This window comes from Rousettus aegyptiacus, unplaced genomic scaffold (assembly GCF_014176215.1).
Source record: "Rousettus aegyptiacus isolate mRouAeg1 unplaced genomic scaffold, mRouAeg1.p scaffold_m13_p_10, whole genome shotgun sequence".
Lineage (NCBI taxonomy): Eukaryota > Metazoa > Chordata > Mammalia > Chiroptera > Pteropodidae > Rousettus > Rousettus aegyptiacus.
Window position 1 is genome coordinate 60,376,341 of NW_023416285.1, and position 6,935 is coordinate 60,383,275.

General features: G+C 31.6%; 1 non-coding gene across 1 annotated transcript; it reads left to right on the forward strand.

Moving 5' to 3' along the window:
* Positions 1–1,661: 1,661 nt before the first annotated feature.
* Positions 1,662–1,796, forward strand: LOC118608801. The gene has a single exon (XR_004953183.1). It is a non-coding gene; the product is annotated as a U4 spliceosomal RNA (small nuclear RNA).
* Positions 1,797–6,935: the final 5,139 nt, after the last annotated feature.

Genomic DNA, 6,935 nt, shown 5'->3' on the forward strand with positions numbered 1-6,935 from the left:
TATCCTGTAGTGGAACTGAATGAAACTGAGAAGACTGCATCTAAACTGGACAAAATATAAATAGTCATAGAGTAAATGGATTTATGAAATTTATCTTACAAAAATACTTGTTGAAGAAAGATACTTTGAATGGAGGCCAAAAGTGAATATCTATAAAAATAAATAATTAAATCGAAATATTTACATATTTAAATATATTGTTAGAAATATTATTAAAATATTAGAATAACCTTTAATTTCACAGAATGTCATCTGAGCTTACTAAGTACTTCAACATTGGTATTTATCAGTTAAAACTATTATTGTTAGCAGAAAAAATTAAATTAATGGTGATATAATATCAAATTTAGTAACCATAAAATTCAACTTCGACTAAGATTGCAAACAATTGTGTGAATCAAATATGAATATATTGAAAAATGTACCCTCAGAGCAATAATATGGTTGGTATTATGAAGTGCTATTAGGAATAGTATAACTAAGAAATTCTAATCAAAAGATCAATAATATTTTTATGTTACTACATATGAGATTAACAGTAAACAACTACATATGTAAGTAGCCTCAATTTATATTTGTTGAATGAATATATACCGTCTAAGTTTCCATGTGTATTCATTTTGTATTAAATTCTATTTATATTAAATTTATATTAAATTCTATTTGTATTAAATATTATTTTGACAGTATACTAAAATTTTCTCCAAATGTGCCCTCCTTGCAAAGTTTTGTCACCCACATGTTGAAATAATTGAAGTGTAAACTTGAGTGTTTCAGCACCATATAATTACTAGATGTCTGAATAATTTGGTAGAAGAAAGGTGATGAATAGATGCATATCATTTACATACGATGAGCATCTTCTCTTTTAGAATTATTACCCACGTAGATCTATTCTTCTTTTATGATACTCAGCCTGATTGAACCGCATGTTTATTTCAAACATTTCTGTTTATTTCAAAGGCAAATGTTACCAGCAATGTTCTTTACATTCCTCCTGAGGTAAATGTATCTCTTGACTACTATGAGGCTTGTTCTCATCAATAGATTGTAATGGCATTCTGAGGTCCCAAGATATCAGCTCATATATCTAAATAAGCACAAGTACCTGAGAAAAGACTGGAAGATTGTGCATTTATACTATAAAACAAAGTATTTCCTGAAAACGACACACTGTTGCATTATTTGCTTCTTTATATACACAAACCACAAATTGAGAATATTAAATCAGAATAAGAATTTTCTAAGTGGATTTGGGACGGAAAGATCCAGATAATTGGTTTAAGAGTAAAACAACTCTGGCATTAAAAAAAAAAAGAAAAAGAAAAAAGAAAAAAATGCCTTGGTTTCCTAAGTGTTGCTATAGTGTGAAGTACGGTGCTATGGGGTTGTTCAAAGATATTGTTGAAAGAAAATGTAAACTTCTAGGGAAATGTAGTTTCATATCTTATTTAAGCTAGCAATTGCTTGTGTATATACATCTACAAAAATCCATTGGTTGCATGCATAAGATCTGTGCATTCCATCCTGTGTAATTCTTTTTCTCAGTAACAAAATAAAAGTAGCCTCCTTGGAGATTCCAGAAATTAAGCTACCATAAAAACTTTAAAAAATGCAATAATAATGATTCCTATGGCATTTCCATTTAATTCTCCAATAAGAGCTTTGCGCAGTGGCAGTATTGTAGCCAACAAGGTTTATCGGAGGTACGATTATTGCTAATTGAAAACTAGTTCTTCAATAGTCTAAGTGCAAGATTGAAGGTATAGGAGAATAATTATGAGAAATAACAATTCTATCAGAAGTGCTATTTATGCTAAGAATTATTTCAGTCCCTAAAACTTAGCATTCTGTTATTCCAAAGCAAGATAACCTAGTTCCTAGTAACCGGAATGCATATATTCTGGAAATAGATTATTCTCTCTCACCCCATCCCCCACACAGGTAACAATCAACTTCAGAAGGAGTTTGCTTTTATCTGAAATGTGTTTGCATTGTCCAAAATTTATTTACGTGGACCTAGACTATATAATTATTTCAAAGAATATTACACTGTTCCGCGACTTTCACAATACTAAGCTAATAAGAACTAGAGCATAGAAATGAGCAGGTATCCTGAATGTCTTAGTAGTCACACATGTGTAAAGAGAGTTAAAAATAAATTTTTCAAAATTATGAAGACCTACTAATAAATTCTTGTGTTACTCAGTATTATGGGAACATGTTTGCATATTATCTTAAAATTAAAGGAAAAGTTGAATATCTTTTATATACTCTTAGTAAGATATTATCTATGGTATCCTCTAATTCACTTTCCAGTTTTGAGTGAATGACAAAGTGAGGGAATATCATCTGTCACATGCTACAGTACAAGTGACTTTCCTATTGGCTCTCAAGGCTTTGCAGATTCAATTGTCTTTGAGAATTCAGCAGCATACAGAGATGCAATACTGATTGCAAGAAACTCAAAAAACAAAGTCATAGCATTTGTTCCTTAGTTTTTTCAAAAGTAACCCTTTTTTTGAGAACATTCTCACCTCAGCAATACTGAACAAACAAATAAATAAATAAAAGTTATACCTACAGAAGCTCCAGAGAATCTAGCTTATTGGAGCAAACTGGATCATAGCTCTGAGTAAATCATTATGGCTTGAGAAGTGAAGTGTTTTTGATTAGCCTTCCTGAATTACATATGCCCCTGAAGCTTAGAGTCAAGTATAGATCCACTTGACTCAAGTGGAAGCCAAATCAAACATGGGAGCAGTTTTGTGCCAGCAAAAGATAAAATAAAAATAAAAACAAATTCACTTCAGGTTTACATTTACCTATCACTGCACTTTTTCTGATTGTGAGATCCAAAACTGCATCTGGAGATCCAAAATCGTGTCTGAAGGGCATGTCCTTTTATCTTAAAGGTAAAAGGCAAATAAACACTTCCACAAGTATTATCGTACTAAATATTTAAAGAAAATTTCCTCCCATTTTCACACTTTTCATAATTCTAGTCCATATTATTATTTTTTTCCCAGCTAAACAAGAAACACTATCCACATCTGCCCTTTTATCATTTCCCCATTTCTTGTGCTCTTCATCTCCCTGCTCCAATGGGATTGGTATGGAATGTCAACTAGACTGGGTCTCCTCTGAGACCTCGCAAATATTCTATGATAATTTGGCTGGTATCTGAACCCCTTTTATAATTCCAAGCAGATGAAATTCCCATTCGTATAATAGTCATGGTATGTTATTGACAATATATCTTTTATATCTTTTTTTTTTTTTTACTTCTTGCTATCTTTTAAGTCAAGTGACTTTATGGATTACTTCAAATAGGGCATAGTAATATAGATGGAGGAAATACAAAAAAAAAAAAAAAAACTAAACATATTTAATCAAAGAATAAAGATTTTAAAATTTCATCACTACATTGAAATTTATAGTGAACAAACATGGCAGTTATTTTGACTATAATTATCATTGTGCTAATTACAATAATCTGTGTAAATTTTTCTAAAATTCAAATTCAAACCAACAAACTTCTTGTCTCTGATAAGACAGCTTCTTTTTAACTTTAAGTATTTCAAAAACTTTTTTTAAACCTTTCAAAGTGTAATTTTTGTTTGTAAAATTAATAAAATCCCAGCTTTCATGAACACTATAGCATGATTGTTGCACATGATCAATTTAACAGAATAATCTGAAATGGTTCTCTGAGAGTATAATTCTTTTTCTAAGGGTTTAGGGGTATAGAATATAAGTAGAATAAATAAGATCTTCCTACTTTCACATATTTTTACCTAGAAAATAAGCAACATTATATAGGGAATTAGGCCTATCCACAGACTGGGACAGAAACCAGTAGGCAGTATGAAGATAAGAGAAAGTTATATAAAAATAACAGAAACCTTTGCTGATACTGTGTAAGATTTATTTTGAAGATGTAGAAACACTCTAGATTGATTTTGAGACCTGTGAGAAAGGCATGAAGAAAGGTGGCAGGAGATTAGCAGGAAGAAAATGCTTGTTTATTAAGTTCTTTCATTGTGTTAGGCTTAATCTTCCTTATTCACTGAATTTTCTCAGCAATATTTTGAGGTTGCTGATATTCAATACTTATTTCATGAAAGCTAAAGCTGTGTTAAGTACTTCCCCAAAGATTTCAGAGTTAGAGTGGTCAGAACCATGAAACAAATGGTGAATGCATTATTGTTTTCACAGCTAGCACCAATGTTCCTCTTGAAAGAAAATTTTGTTAAGGAAAATGTTTTTATGGACCATTTAGGGTAGAAGGCATGGCCTTTGGGAATACATGGGAGGCATGAGTTCAAAACACAAAAGAAAAAAAAATTAAAGAACAATACTTCTTAACAAGACCTTATTAGGCTGCCTACAAGAGACTCACTTCATTCAGATTAAAAGAAACACAAAGACAGAAAGTAAAGGGATGGAAAAGATATGTCATGATAGACCTAGACGGTATTTTGCTGAGTGAGATAAGTTAGATAAAGACAAAAGCCATATGATTTCACATACATGTGGAATCTAAACAACAAAATAAACAAACAAACAAAAAGAAACAAACACATAGATACAGAGAACATTTTGAGGGTTACCAGGTGGAAGGAGTTTGGGGGGGTCAGTGAAAAAGGAAGAAGGGATTAAAAAGTACAAATTGGTAGTTACAAAATAGTCAGGGAGATAGAAAGTACAATGTAAGGAATATAGTCAATAATATTGTAATAACTATGTACAGTGTCAGATAGGTATAAGATTTATTGGGGTGATCATTTTGTGAGTTATATAGTTGTCTGATCATTGTACTGTACACCTAAAACTAATATAATTTTGCATATCAATTTTAATTGAAAAATAAAAATATATTATTTAAAAAGGTAAAAAGTAAAATAATTATAAAATTTATATAAAAAATATTGAGAGATCGTTATTTTGGTTTGCTGATGAAAGGAAGTCAAAAAAAAAAAAAAAGGAAGGAAAAAAATCTATCAAACAGAAAAAGAAGTAAGCAAAGACTGAAACCAGAGAGTTTTTGTAAAAGTAGGCTTTATATAAGCTAAAAATCCCTAACAAGAACACGGATGGATGAAGAAATTTTGAGGGGCAAGAATTTTGAGAGTTTTATTGTTGTACTGATTGTGGGAGTTTGCTGAGATTTTAACATTGGTCTGGATTTTACATGCAGAAAGACCCTGTGTGGAGTAGGTACATTTATGTGAAAGGAAAGGCCTTGAGTTTGAGGCCTTTCGGTTGTTCACAGAAATTTTTCTTCTTATCAGTTCACCAAATCTCAAGAGTCAGAAAAGGTCATCAAACACCTATCTTTTATTTGACTTGTTTTCTTAGCTTAATGTTAAAGAAACAACTTACAGAAAACATGATTTAGGTAAATTTGGTCTGAAATATTACTGAAGAATTTTTGGAAATTTAGACTGAATTAATGAAAATCTAAATAAAAATATTGTTTAACAAAGGAAAAGTATAGAGTTTTATTTGTTTAAAATAAACTGTTTCTAAATAGAGACTATGTCAGCTTATTTCAAAAAATAAATAAAATAAATTTATAATTAGGAGCATTTGTTTAGTTATAAACACACATATGTTATAGCCCATAAACCAAGATTATTTTCTTAATACAATCTCTATAGTACTACTTACAATTTAAATCTCTTTAGAAAAAAATTTTTTTCTAGGTATATGTTGAGGTCCTGCATTACATAACGGTTAAGACCATGAACTAAATATCCAGAAGAATATGGTTTGAACCCTGGCTCAGCTACCTCATATCCAGATGGACTTGGCCAAATTTCTTCCCTTCTCTAAGCTTTGTTTTCTCTTCAAAACAGTGATGTTTTGGCTATTTAGCTCTCTATAATGAACGACCCCTAGTTTAAAGGTAAAAATGCCATTTTCTTATGCTCACAATTCCATTCAAAAAGGAATTTGATCCCGGCACAAGGGGATTGTGGTTTCCCATTCATAATATCTTGGACCTATGCTCCAATTTTTGACTGGATTCTGATGGTTTCTTCACCACCATGGTTGTCATCATAATGCTCTTGGCCTCTCTTTCCCCATGTAGCATCTCGTCCTTCAGGATCTTTCTGTTGCTCGAGTTTTTATACTATGGTTGTCTCAGTGATGTCACAACATCTGACATGGTGACTAGTTTTTGAGAGACAAGAAGTAGAAGTTACCGGGCCAGTTAAGGGCTATATGAAATGGAACAGTATTATCTCCACTGTGTTCTTTAGTAAAGAAGTTATAGTGCTAGACCAGAGTCAGGAAGGTAGAGATTAAATCAGACGCTTTGATGACAAGTGATAAAGCCCTGTTGCAAAAAGCATGTCCAATAGGGATATGTCACATGGAGTGATGATTCCTATCAAACGAAGGTTTTGTGAAGTTTAAAAGATATATCAGCGTCTGACACACAGTTAGAACTCAATAAATGGTGGCAGTTTTAGTCAAGTAAACAGCTAAGTTTGGATTTTCATAAATCTTTAAATAGTAAAATTGAAGTGAGGACTATTTAAAAAAATAATGTGATTTGACTGTAGTGCTAAACAAAATGAAAAAAATTAAATGATAGGATTCTAGTATAAACCCACAGTATAATTTTTAAAACTATTCTCATACATTACACACATTTACACTGTCAACTCTTTGTTATTGTTCCAGTCTCCCCAAGAAAACAGGGAAGTGGGTGGTCCTGAAGCTAATTGACATTGCAGGCTTTGGAAGGTCAGGAGATAGCATATGGTTGCAAAGAGTAAGTTTTCTATTGGAAAAAACTCACAGTGATGAGAATCAAGGAATCAGTAAAAACAAAGTTCTTTGGGAAATGCCAATTTCAGTTTTTATTACAGAAAAATTCCACATGCCAATCACCAGAGACAGAAATTAAAGGAGGTTGTCAT